We start from the raw sequence: 14051 nt of genomic DNA on the forward strand, positions 1-14051 counted from the left end.
CAAATAAAAAAAACCCCACCTCAAATGGATGCATTTGTAATGCTGGTATTGCCAAACTGTCATATTGGATTACATTTATCTCCGCTAAAAAAGTGTTTAAATAGCATCTTTCAAACAAGACAATGTTGATTTTGAGTTATAGGTTAGGCAGGTATATTCAAACATTGATATTTCTATCTCGTAATTGAAAAGCTTTGACAAAATTATCCAAATGAAACAGTGAGCAAATACACAGAATCAAATGCAGACCCATCTTGACTTAATTTATTTTGAGTCAACTGGAATGATTTCTGTAACCCACTTATACTTAGCTATATTTTGAAAAAAATTATTGTTACTGAACTTTACTCTGTTTCTGAATTGGCTCAGTCATTACAGTTTTCACATGCCCCTCCCCAGACTCGCTCTCTTTCTCTCTCTGCTCTTTTTCTGCCTCTCTGCCTCCTGCTATTTTCCCCCCTATATTCTCCCTCTCTCTTCTTCTGCTTCTCTGTTGCCTATCCCCACTGCATGCACTTAACATTTTTGTATGGTGTCTTCTGTCAAGATTTATTATATTTCAGGTATGCTAATAAGTTGCATATCACTTTATTTTAATCCAGCTCCCATCTGAAAGATAAGTCCATTTTATATAAATCACATTTTATGGAAAAGGTTTTATTAATTAAACACTTCTAATGTTAGAAAATTAGAAGGGCTAGTTCAGGTTCTTTTTTATTATTAGGCTACCTTGAGAGCTATAGAGAAAAGGGGATAATATGTTATGCAACCTAATGCCTGTTCCCATCTCCTACCCCTGAGAATCTCCTTTGGTAGACTTTATATGAAGTTAAGATTATATTTAAATTTTAAATTTAAAGGTGAATTTCCCCAGGATGAAAGGCATTTTACATCACATTCATTACTTCATATCATTTTAATGATATTAAGTAGTTAATTGGAAGTATATAATGTCACTGGACATGATGTTTGAATCTACATATTATTTCTTAGTAATAGATTTGACTGCATTAGCTATTGAAAACTTTGTATCTGTTCAGAAAAAAGTATAAGAAACTATTTAGTTCTATGAATTACAGTTTTCAGAGCAGATTAAAGTTAATTATTATCTTACTGTGAAAACATACTTAGGGAATCATACTTACTATTTTTAATAAAATTATTTTATTCTAATTTTTAATAGCGTCTAGTTATTAAAAAGTTTATAAATATGAATTTGAAAATATTTGTAAGAATAAAGACCCAAATAAAATGATTAATATTCACTTATAAACGCCATGTAAAGATTAGCAGATGAAAAAGGAAAATTAGAATTAATCCTATGTAGGAAGGCATTAATTTTTTGAAGCAGTATTAATAAAGAGGGCATTTGCTTATTGGTTAATACTAACATTTTAACTAGAAATTTAAGGTTTAAACTATATTTTCTTTTACCGAGAAACGGATAAGTATTATCTCAATTATATTCATTTGGATATGTTTGGGAAAGTTAAATGCATGATGTTTGAAATGAAATAAAGAAGAAAAAAGAAATTTATAAGCCATTGAGGAACTGGTGTGGTTGATAGGTTTATTAATAATCCTTTTTTTTTTTTTAAATAGACAGTGTGGCTTATTAGAAAGAGCAATGGATTGAAGATATGGGTGCTATTCTAGGCTCTGCCGGTGACCCCATTGTAATCTTTGGAAAGTTATTTAATTTTCTGGGCTTCAATTTCCTCTCTAAATGGAAGAAAATAGAATAATTCGATATTTTTAAAACTATGCTCAATGAAGCACCAGATAATCTGTGCTGTTGCTGAAGAGGATATAAGGGCACAGATGAGCAATTGGATCTTCTACTTTGTTTCAACCAAACTTTGTTCTTAACCAGTTTTATATTTGGAGGTTTTGTTAGGAAGGAGGCTCCATTGCATAAAGAAGTATGGAAATAACTAGACTTGTTATTTTAATTAATCAGTCAATTCATTCCGTTAGTTTATGTTCCATGCAGTACTCTGTATGCCAGAGTCTACAACAGTTAAAAAAAAAAAAAAAAAAGACAAATTTCTGGAGGTCAAAGAGGTAACAAGAAGTCAGATCATTCAGGGATTAGTAAGCTGTTGCAAGAACTTTGGTTTTCACTTTAAGTGACCAGAGAAGCCATTGGAAGAATAATAAATGACTTGGTCTAATTTATCTTTTAAGGACCACTCTTGATGTTATATTGAAAACAGAACTGAAAGGAACAAAGATGGGGTGCAGGAAGAACAGTGAGGAGGCTAATCTAGTACACAATGGGAGATAATGGTTATAGAAGTTGGTAGTAGGGGGGCTGAAGAGAGGTATTTGGATTTTGGATATACTTTTGAAATACACCCAACAGAATTTTCTGATGGTTCAGAAGTGGGTTGTGAAAGTAAGAGATGTAGTGAAGGATTACTGTAAAGATTTTTGTCTGAGGAAGTGGAAGGAAGAACTTGCCATTAAATAACATCAGGAAATTGTGACAGATAGATTTTTTTTTTTTTTTTGCAAGGGGAGGGGAGGACATTCAAGCATTAGGTTTTGTACATACTAAGTTTGAATTTTCTATCAGATATCTTTTAAATTTTTTTTTAAGATTTTATTTATTCATGAGAGACAGAAAGAGAGAGAGGCAGAGATACAGGCAGAGGGAGAAGCAGGCTCCTCACAGGGAGCTCGGTGTGGGACTTGATATCCAGACCCAGGATCACACCCTGAGCCAAAGGCAGATGCTCAACCTCTGAGCCACCCAGGTTTCCCAATGAATTTTCTATCAAATATCTAAATGGAAATGATGAGTCAGCTATTGGATATGCTAATCTGGAACTCACTGGCATGGCTTGGTTTGTATACATAAATGTGGAAGCCATCAATATAATGCAGGCTGGCTGGATCTGAGAAGCCAGAGAAGGGTCCCCCAGGACCAGCCAAGAGGATCCTTGGCTTTGTGCAGGATAGAAATCAAATGCCAGCTGAGAGGAAGTGAGAACAGGGTTCATTTAAGATACAAAGAGAGAGTAGATATAGACAGAGCATCTGGGAGACTCAAAGGAGAGTGAGTCTTGTCTTGCCTGGAGCCGGCAAAGTTTCGTTTTACTGAAAACTGTGGTCTGATGCCCATGTCTTCTCAAGAATCCAGAAACAAGAAGTGTTTAGGTGTCTTGTGTAAGTCACTTATGCCCTGAGGCCAGGAGTCTTGCAAGCCAGCAGTCTTGGAAAGCGTTCATGACAACCCAACAAGTCACTCCTTAGATATTATCTATTGTGCTAGAAGACTCCAAAGAAAATTGTTAATTACTTGACCTTTACAAGGAGGACATGACATTATCTGTTCTATAATGCCTGAGTAAGGTGGGCGTATAGGTCCTAGCAAAAATAGAAGCAGGGAAAGGAGTGGAAAATAAGTTTTTCGTGGTGCCCCTTTAGTTTCCGTGTCTCAAATATATGTATGATAATTAAAGCCAATGTGACTGGAAAAGACTACTGACAGTATATTTCTAGGAAAAAGGAGTTCCCAGGATTAAACTCCTGGAATACTCCCACAACTAGAAGGGAATGAGGAAAAATCAGCAAAAGAAAATTAAGAGTAACTGATCAATGAAGTAGAAGGAAAACCAGGAGGAATGTGATGTCCTAGGATCCAACTGAAAAAAGTATTCCAAGAATTATTGATAATGTCAGTTGTTGCTTAGGAGTCAAAGACTGATCATTAACCACTAGATTTAGCAATGCAGAAGCAGACCTTGCACTTTCAGTGGAGTGGTGGGTTTGGAAGTCTGAAGTGGGCTCAAGAAAAATATGGAAAGGGACACCTGGGTGGTTCAGTGGTTAGCGCCTGCCTTCAGCCCAGGTTGTGGTCCTGGAGTCCAGAGGTCGAGTCCCTCATCAGGCACCCTACATGGAGCCTGCTTCTCCCTCTGCCTATGTTTCTGCCTCTCTCTCTCTCTGTGTCTCTCATGCATAAATAAATAAAATAATTTTTTAAAAAAAGAAAGAAAAATATGGGAAGGAGGGAGTTGGAAGTGGTGAGTATAGATAGCTCTTTTGGGGGAGTTTTGCTGTATAGAGGAACAACAACAGTGAGAAAAAGTGGTAGCTACAGAGTGAGGAATTTTTTTTAAGATGGGAGACAATGTTCTGATGGGGGTGATTACATAGGGAAAATTTGATGATGCAGGAGAAAGAAAAGACAATTATTAGATCTTTATCTTTATGTAATGAAAGAAGATGGGATTTAGTACACTAGTGGATGGGATGACTTGCTGTAGGAGCAAGGAGCAAGGACAGTTTGTTCATAATAACAGAAAGGAAGGCAGACTATATGAAAGCAGGTGTATGTACGTTGAACTATGATTGGTTCTTTAAGTGTGGAATGTCTTGTTTGATTATTTCTTTTTTCTGCAAGTGGGAAAGGTAGCAGAGCCATTATCTGTGAATCAGGATTGGGGGAATTGGCTAAAGTTGTATGGATAGGGAAAATGTAAATTCTTATCTGGGAGAGTGGAAAAGACAATAAACGAAGGAAATGTAGTACTATTGGGTGAAAGAAATATAAACTGACCTGGCATTAGTGGTTATAGATTTTCAGGGAGATGAGTTTGTGTGGTTTTGTGTTTTTTCACTAGATATATTCAGCTACCCAGGTCAAAACATGGATGTCTTAGTCCATTTGTGCTGCTATAAGAAAATACCATAGTCTGGATAGTTTATAAACAATAGAAATTTATTTCTCACAGTTCTAGAGGCTGGAAGTCTGAGATGCGGTGCCAGGATGGTTAGGTGCAACTTCTTCCAGTCCCATACTTGTTGTATCCTCATGTGGCAGAAGGGAGCAAGCTAGTTCTCTGGGGTCTCTGTTTTAAGGGCACCAATCCCAGTCATGGTGACTCCACCCTCATGACTCAGACACCCCCAAAAGCCCCACCTCCTAATAGCATTACCTTGGGGGTTAGGATATCAACATACGAATTTGGGGGAGAGGGTCACAGGGACACAAACATTTAGACTACAGCATGGAGTAAATGGCAAACTGAATTGAATGAGTGTTTTGGTTTGCCAGGTGAGTACCAGAAAGGAGAACCAGAAAGGAGGCAAAGGAGTTTAAAATATTGGCATGTATGTGCAAATGGGATTTAAATTGTGTATGGGGGCAGCCCGGGTGGCTCAGCGGTTTGGCACTGCCTTCGGCCCAGGGTGTGATCCTGGAGACCCGGGATCGAGTCCCACGTCGGGCTCCCTGCATGGAGCCTGCTTCTCCCTCTGCCTCTCTCTCTCTCTGTGTCTCTCATGAATAAATAAATAAAATCTTTATAAAAAATAAAAATAAAAAAATAAATTGTGTATGGGAGTTGGGGCAGAGGAAGCAAGGGGGTACTTAAAAGAGCTAAGGGAAAATTAAAAAAAGAAACTTGGGTGGCATATATGGTTTGTAGGTATCAGTACGTTAGAAGAGTTATTTAAATTAGGATACTATAGAGAATGAGCTTCTTAATTGTTTTATTTTGTTTTCCTGTTAGACTGTGTGTAACCTCCTTGAAGGTAGAGATCTTGCCTATGTTCTTTCTTTTGTATCCCAGAAATTAGCCTGAGGCCTGGCACCTGGTAGGCTCTTAACAGATATTTTTTTAATAAATGGATGACTATATGGAACAATGAGTGAGTGAATGAATGAAACAATGTTTTTATGATTTCTTTTTGCTTCAACACTGTATGATTTATGTCATTTATATGTTAGCTTAAAAAATTATTTTGCTTTGGTTCTAAAGCTCAGAGTGTGCTACCTGATATCAAATAAAACAAATGAAAGAACTATTAGGGAAAAAACATAAAGTTTGAACTATTTATAAAAACAACACGAAGGGGAGCCTGGGTGGCTCAGTCAGTTAAGTGTCTGTCTTTGGCTCAGGTCATGATCCCAGGTCCTCGGCTCAAGCCCCAGATGGGGCTTCTGCTCAGTGGGGAGGAGTTTGCTTCTTCCCCTCCCTCTGTGTGTTGTCTCGCTCTTGCTCTTTCCCAAGTAAATAAATAAAATCTTAACCCCCCCCCAAAAAAAAACCCATAATGGGGAAACAATAAGTAAGTAGACTTCACTTATAGTTAGGAAAGCATGTTCTTGTAAACCTACTTTCCTGATTGTGAGAGATTCAGATTATCTCAGCTCAGATTAAATTAATATATCCCAAATGACAAGAGCAATACGTAATAAAATTCCAATCATGGATTTTTAAATATTTTTTATTCTTGCTTACTTGTGTTGGATTAATTTTATTTTTAGCCACTTTTAGGTAGCCCCTTAAAATTCTTTAAAATCCATTGCTAAGTAATTACTTAATCAAGAGTTATTTTTAATATGAAGCATAATTAGAGGCTCATTTGGATTATGTGACCTTTGAGTTACTGAATAGGGTCAAATCTGTAGGATAATGATTCTATAGAATATATTTTTAGCACAGGATTAAGAATGTGAATTTTCAAGATAGACTACATGGATTTTTAAATCTAGCTCTATTATATTCTAATAATGTGATCTTGGGCAAATTATTTGAGCTTCTCAATTGTACTTTTCTCACCTGCAAAATATAACACTGTTATCTAGTTGTTTTTTTTTTTTTTTAAGATTTTATTTAATCATGAGAGACACAGAGAGAGAAGCAGAGACATAGACAGAGGGAGAAGCAGGCTCCTTGTCGGGAGCTTGATGCGGGACTCCATCTCTGGATGGAGATCACACCCTGCACCCAAGGCAGGCACTCAACTGCTAAGCTATCCAGGGGTCCCACTATTATCTAGTTTAAATAGTTATTGTGAGGATTAAATAAGATAATCATGTAGAGTGTGTATTCCAGTCACTACAAATAACACCAAAATTTAGTTGTGTAAAACAACCATTTAATATGTTTATGGTATCTATGGGTCAAGAATTTGAACAGGGCTTCTCTGGGACTGCTTGTCTCTGTTCTTCCTTGTCTGGGACCTCAGTGGGAGTTGGAGGTGGAGTTGTAGGGAGCGGTGGTGGAACAGCTGAGCCTCTTCAGGTATTTCTCTCTCCATGTGATCACTCTAGCATGGCATCCTCAATGAAATAGACTTATGAGTTCACAAACCCAGAGCACATGTTCCAAGACAATGTCAGGAGGAAACCACGCTGTCCTTTTACACTACCATTTTATTGTTCTCTTAATACATAAAACAATCAATATTATCTCACATCTGATGAAATTAGTTACCTGAGTTGATAATAACGATCAACAATTCCCATACATTGTTTCCAGTATGAAACATAATTCACACTCAGATCGTAGTCCTTTCCTAGAGATATGGATAATTTCTAATATCTTGTATAGCTTTAATCCTCTCCTTTCTTTTCATTAAAGAAATTGAGATTGACATTAGCACAGATGCAAATTTGAATTAATTCTACTTCGAATTTACTTTTGTTAAAAAATTAAATAACTTGTAAACTACATTATTTTACCACTAGTTAGCATTACTCGTGACAGTTTACAACTGTGTTTTAATAGTGGTTGAACTACTAATGCAGATCATGACATAATATCCAATTACAGGTTGAGGGAAAGATTATTTGCTAAAATTCTACTATTTACCATTTCCCAAACATATTATATATGTTCATATTGGCAGCAATAGTTTGATATATTCTCCTTTCTTTGCCAAGGTTGTACATTTTATTTTCCATTAAGAAAATAAAAGCCTCGGGCACCTGGGTGGCTCAGTGGTTGAGCATCTGCCTTCTGCTCAGGTTGTGATCCTGGGGTCCTGGGATCCTGGGGTCTTGGGGTCCTGGGATCAAATCCCGAATGGGGCTTCCCACAGGGGGCCTGCTTTTCCCTCTGCCTGTGTCTCTGCCTCTCTCTGTGTGTCTCTCATGAATAAATAAATAAAATCTTTAAAAAAAAAGAAAAGCCTCTAGTAAGTAAAAATTTACTGTCTCTGTCAAGATACAGTTTAAATATCACCTATATCTCCATTGCCTAAGTATTAATCTCTCTGTTTTCTGAATAATTGATAATTTTTTCATGAATTGCCACAATTTTGATTCTAAGAAGCAAATTTTTCCACAATATAACATCTTAGAAATAGAGATAATTCTTACCATTACATGTTTATCATTGTTTAATGGCAGCATTTTTTTAGTAATACATGAAATAATGGTATATATTATAAATGACAGCAACTTAGATGAAATAAAATAGAATATAATGGATGTATATTATAGTAAGGTATGTTAAAAATTGTTATGCTGTTTTATATATTTTACCTATCTTTTTAGAATGTGAGTTTCTTGGTCCTATTTGTATCCATAGAACCTAGAACAGTTTTATACTGTGTCATAATTAAAAAGAATTCTGATGGATATAATATATACAATCATTGTATTATCAATATATTCTTCTTTAACAATGTGATTTTAATCAATTGCATGTTATTGAAGAAGAATATATTGATAACACCAAAGGAGCAAGATTAAAAAAAAAAACGAGCTAATTATGAATAATGTTTTATCTTCCTATTTAAAGTGTTAATGTATTTTGAGTAGCCTTGGTTTTGCTTTGGAAGTTGAGACTAGGTCCAAAGAATCTATCTGGCCCTTTAGATCTATTGACTTTTATGTTTTGGTTCATATCTTTAAAATTCACTGCTTCAGAAGATGGCAATGTATTAGGAACAAATTACCATAAACCTAGTGGTTTAAAACAACATGCATTTATTATCTCACAATTTCTATTATTCAGGAGTCTCAGCACGGCTTAGCTGTGCACCCTGCTTAGAGTCTGAAAGCTACAAGGGTGTTGGCTGGGCTGTGTTCTTTTTTTTTTTTTTTTTTTTATTATTTTTATTTTATGATAGGCACACAGTGAGAGAGAGAGAGGCAGACACAGGCAGAGGGAGAAGCAGGCTCCATGCACCGGGAGCCCGATGTGGGATTCGATCCCGGGTCTCCAGGATCGCGCCCCGGGCCAAAGGCAGGCGCCAAACCGCTGCGCCACCCAGGGATCCCCTGGGCTGTGTTCTTATCTGTAGGCTCAACTGAGGAAGAATCTGGTTCCAAGTTCAGTGAGATTGTCGGCAGAATACATTTTCTTGTGCCTAGATGATACCCATAGTTCCTAAAGACAGCCTGCTGTTCCTTGACACATAGGCCTCTCATCATGGCTGCTTACTTCATCAAGCTAGCAAAGATCATCTCTAGAACAAATTGACTGGCTATATAGTCTTGCTAATGATATCATGGGAGTGATATTCCATCACCTTGTCATCTCACCATCTTGATTAGGAGGAAAAGCATGAACACCACAAGGTGGGGATAATGGGGCAATACCTTAGAATCAGTTTTCCACATTCACCCTAACAGTTGTTTCTGAAGCAACTCCATGGAACATAGTTGGAAAACCATTGCCTTAGAGAATATTCAGTCTATATAACTTTTTTTTTTTTACTTTTTTTTTTTTTAACTTTGAGTCTCCTTTAATACTGAACTGAACATTTTTTTTAGGGGAGGAAATACTTATGCTTTATTATCAGTTTTAATGGCTACCTTATGAAGAAAAATCACCCTCCAGGAAGGTTTCAGCATTATGTCTCAAAATATAGCTCCTGAAACACTTGTTCCATTAGAAAGATTAGTGTTTCAATTAGGTTTGTGGAAACTGTATATTATATAATTCATGTAAAGGAGCATATTGTTATTACTGTATGAAAAATCCTTCACTTAAGAAATCTATTTAATTACATTTAATCTAGAGTTTTCTAGATTTATTTGACTAGAAGACCTTTATATTACTCGACCTATTAACATTTTGCAGAATTAGTGTTCCTTGTTGGGAAATGCTAACATATATAGCCTTTGACAAGTTGAAGAGGAGGGCAAAATATCAAGGAGAGAAATGAGAAGAAAAAGAAAATATTGTAGATGAATTTTCTCTGTTTTAGAATGAAAGTTTATTTCATTTTAATGGTGATGAAAATGATGATATCATCAAATGGGGATGCCTCTACAATTTGCAAAGAACTTTCATCACCAGAATCGTATTTAAACCTCTCAACAATCTGTTAGATATCACAATTAATCTCTTTTTATATAGATGAGGAAATGAGGGCCTAATGTATTACTTGACTTGCCTGAGTCCTAAAATTAGTAAGGAGTGAAACATATACTTTAATGTAGGCTTTCTGGCTCTAGCTATAAAACTCTTTCTGTCACCACATGCTGTGTCCTTAAAATTTGGTTAAAAATGAGGATATTGAAGAATGCTTTCATATAATAATGTGATTTAATTGTAAAACCTCTGTTAACTTGAAGTAACTAAAACAATGACATAAACAGTTAATAAATGCCTGCATTCGTTAGTGACTTAGAAAAAATGTAATCAATAGAATATCCAAATTTTTTTCTCTGCATATTTAACACACAACACACATACACACAAACATATGCACTGTAGGACTGGTTTGTGTTTTACAGTAGAGGTAAGTGAAGCAGAAAATCTTAGCCTAAGACATGAGCCTTTGATTACTATTTTTAATCAGGCTTCATATTTGAGTACGTTTAACTTACAGTAATAGAATCATTAAATATCAGAGTTACATAAAATTTAGTGTGCTTTTTTTTGTGTGTAACTTCCTAACAGAAGCACCGATCTTTCCTACATCATGCTAAAAAGTGGTATTCCAGCCTTTTTTTTTGAATTGGGAAAAATTGCAAAGATAGTAGACAGAGATCCTGTGTGCCCTTTTCCTGGTTTCCTTCAGTGATTACATCTTGTATATTTATAGCACAATATCAAACCAGGAAATTGGCATCAATTTATATAGTTTATATAGTTTTATGACGTCACATATATGGATTTATAAACGCCTGCTATTATAAAGATACAGAACTTCTATATCACCACAAAGATCATTGTTACACTAACCCTTTATAGTAACATTTTCTTCTTCCCTCTACTCATCCCTAACCTCTGCTAACCACTGATTTATTTTTCATCTCTATAATTTTATCATTTAGAGAATATTGTATGAATGAAATCATATGGTATGTAACATTTTGTGACTTTTTTTCCCATTCTGCATATTGCCCTTGAGGTCCATCTCTGTTGTATGTATAAATAGTTTTTCCTTTTTTATTACTGAGTAGTATTCAATGGTATGGATATACCACAGTTTGTTTGGTCATTTGCTTATTGAAAGATATTTTGGTTGTTTCCACTTTTTAGCTATTAAAAATAAAGATTTTATTTTGGTGAAATTTCTCTTCATATAGAGAATCTAGTCTTTTACCATTAAATGTGATCTTAGCTGTAGGTTTTCAGTTGATTATTTATTTGAGCATATTCTCTTGTATTCCTTGTTTTTTGAAAGGTTTTTTTTTAAATCATGAATTTTTTCCTCCATTAATGAATAAGATCATGTGATTTTTCTCATTTAGTTTATGAACATGATAAGATGCATTGATTTTCAATATTCAACCAGCCTTGCATTCCAGCAATAAACTTCATTTGGTCAGAGTGTATAATACTTTTTATATATTGCTGATTCTATTTGGTTTTGCTGAGTAATATTTTGTTAAGTATTTATGTGTTCATGAGGGATATTGGTCTCCATTTTTTTTGTTGTTTGCCATTTTCTTTTTTGTATTCTGTTCCCTCTGATTTTTATTTCTCTGTTTTCTTTTTCTTGCCTTCCAGTGGGTTAGTTGAACATCTTTTTAAGCATTGCATTTTGATTCATCTGTAATGTTTTTTTAGTATATTTCTTCGCAAATTTTTTTTTTGTTTTTGGTGTTTTAAGGGAGTGCTCTAGGTATATATTACATATGCACAACATCACATCCTACCGGTTTTACATTTTACTACAGTGCAGTGTAGAAACCTTACACACTTTAAGTTCCTTTGCCTTTTCCTGTTTCTCATGTGGTTTTGTTAAATATTTCTTCTATATATGTCAAAAAGCAACGTATATTTTTTGCTTCAAACAACAGACGTAATTTAGAAAGCTCAAGAGGAAAAGGAAAGTCTATTGCATTAAGCCATATTTTTGCTTACTATGTTCTTTATTCCTTCTCAGTATTTCCAGGTTCCCTCTTTTTTTGTTATTTTTGTTTCCAGAACTTTCTTTAGTCATTCCTTCAGGGTAGGTTGGCTGGTGACAAATTCTCTTAGTTTTCTTTTGTCTGAGAATTTCTTTATTTTTCTGTCATTTCTGAGATAAGCTTTACTGTGTTTAGAATGAGGGTTGACATTCTTTTCTTTCAGCAATTAAAAATATCATTCCATTTTCTTCTGGCCTCCAAGGTTTCTGATCAGAAATCTACTGTTATTTGAATTGTTTTCCCTCTTTAGGTAAGGTGGTGTTTTTCTCTTGCTACTTTCAAGACAGTTTGTCTTCAGTTTTTAGTTTGATGACAGTGTGCCTTGCAACAGATTTCTTTGAGTGTTTCTGGTTTGGGGGGTTTTGTAGTTTTTGGAATCAGACTCAGCTTATACGTTTTACAAATTTGGGAAATTTTCAGTCACTGTTTCTTTAAATACTTTTCCAGCTTTAGTTTCTTTTTCTTCTCCTTCTGGACTACAATGACATTAATCTTAGATCTTTTGTTATAATCTCTCAAGATCCTGAGGCTTCACTTATTTTTTTATTTTTAGTTTATTTTATTTGTCTACTTTATATTTTTCAGATTGGGTGATTTATATTCTATTTTCAAGTTCATTGAGTTGTTCCCCTCTTTTCTGCATTCTGCAGTTGAGCTCATCAGTTTGCTTTTTAAATTTGTTATTTTTCAGTTCTAAAATTTCCATTAGGTTCTTTCTGTGTCTTCTGTTTCTTATTCTGGAACTGGAAAGCTTAGCAATACATTTTTGAAATGCTACTAAAGGAAGAATGTTCTGAGTTCTGCCCTTTGAGGCTATTCAAAATAAGATTAAGTGATAAAATTATCTAAATACTGATAGACCTAGTAGTTGAGGACTATTTTGTGTATGATTTATGTTGATTATTGTATTTAATTCATAAGTAATTCTAATTTTTACTCATTTAACAAATGTTTACTGGCTGCTACCTATCATTTATGACATTTTTTTTTGTCAGCCAAATATTTTTTGGCCTCAAATGGCTAAACAGCTTGTCCTTTATTTACTAAGGAAAGAACTTAATTTCTGCTTTTTTTGATAGGTTATTGGCATTGGGAGAAAGAGAGATTGTGAGCTGGGTTCTCACACCTTCACATAAACCAGCCAAGAATTTTCATTTAGGGTTCCACACTTTATTTAATTCTGTTTGGAGATTTATCAGTGCTTTTGTATGGAGCAATATTGTATTTTCAAAGGGTTTTCTGGGATACAAATACTTTTAACTTTTTGGGTAGCCATAAAATTTTAATTGTCAATTTGCACCATGAAGGATTATGCCATGAAAAGATCTCTGTTTTTTTTAGATTAAAGAATATTTTTCCCCTATAAAGTGAATTTTGGGTATATTAGATATTACAATTTCATCATCCCTCACAAATAAACTTCTTAAGAGAATTATCTCCAGTGGTTCTCAGACATTATTGAGATCCTAATCACCTGGTAGGTTGCTGAAAAACAGATTGCTAGGCCTTATCTACAGAATTTCTGATTAAGTCTCAGCTGGTGCCTAAAAGTTTGCACTTCTAACAAATTCTGAGGTGGTGTTTATTATGCTACTTAGGGGATTTCAGATTGTGAACCATTTATCTACAATTTTTCTACTTCCTCGTCTCCCTTTGATTCTTTAGTTACTTCAACAGATTTTAGTTTTCATTATTCTATTTGAAGTGCTTTCTTTTAACATCCTTCCTGATCTTCATGTTGCTTGATAAATGCACACTTTTTAGTTCCCTATCTTACCTACTGTACAGAAATCATTCACCATAGTTACTTTCTCCTCCTGCTGAGGGAACTCTTCTGTTCAGCTTGGAGAACCCCCACCTCCCACCCTCCTTCTTTTCTTTCTGGCATGCTCCTTCTCAGCCTTTTTCTCAAACCAAAGTTTAAATGTTAGAATTC

At 34.9% G+C, this 14051-nt stretch overlaps 1 protein-coding gene and 1 long non-coding RNA gene across 49 annotated transcripts in view; one reads left to right on the forward strand and one right to left on the reverse strand.

Moving 5' to 3' along the window:
- Window positions 1–14051, forward strand: part of RIMS2 (regulating synaptic membrane exocytosis 2) — a 581405-nt gene that overhangs the window by 262899 nt on the left and 304455 nt on the right. The gene's annotated exons all lie outside the window — the stretch shown is intronic.
- Window positions 1–14051, reverse strand: part of LOC140603676 (uncharacterized) — a 94249-nt gene that overhangs the window by 1599 nt on the left and 78599 nt on the right. The window lies entirely within an intron of this gene.

The sequence above is a fragment of the Canis lupus genome, chromosome 14 (genome assembly GCF_048164855.1).
Source record: "Canis lupus baileyi chromosome 14, mCanLup2.hap1, whole genome shotgun sequence".
Lineage (NCBI taxonomy): Eukaryota > Metazoa > Chordata > Mammalia > Carnivora > Canidae > Canis > Canis lupus.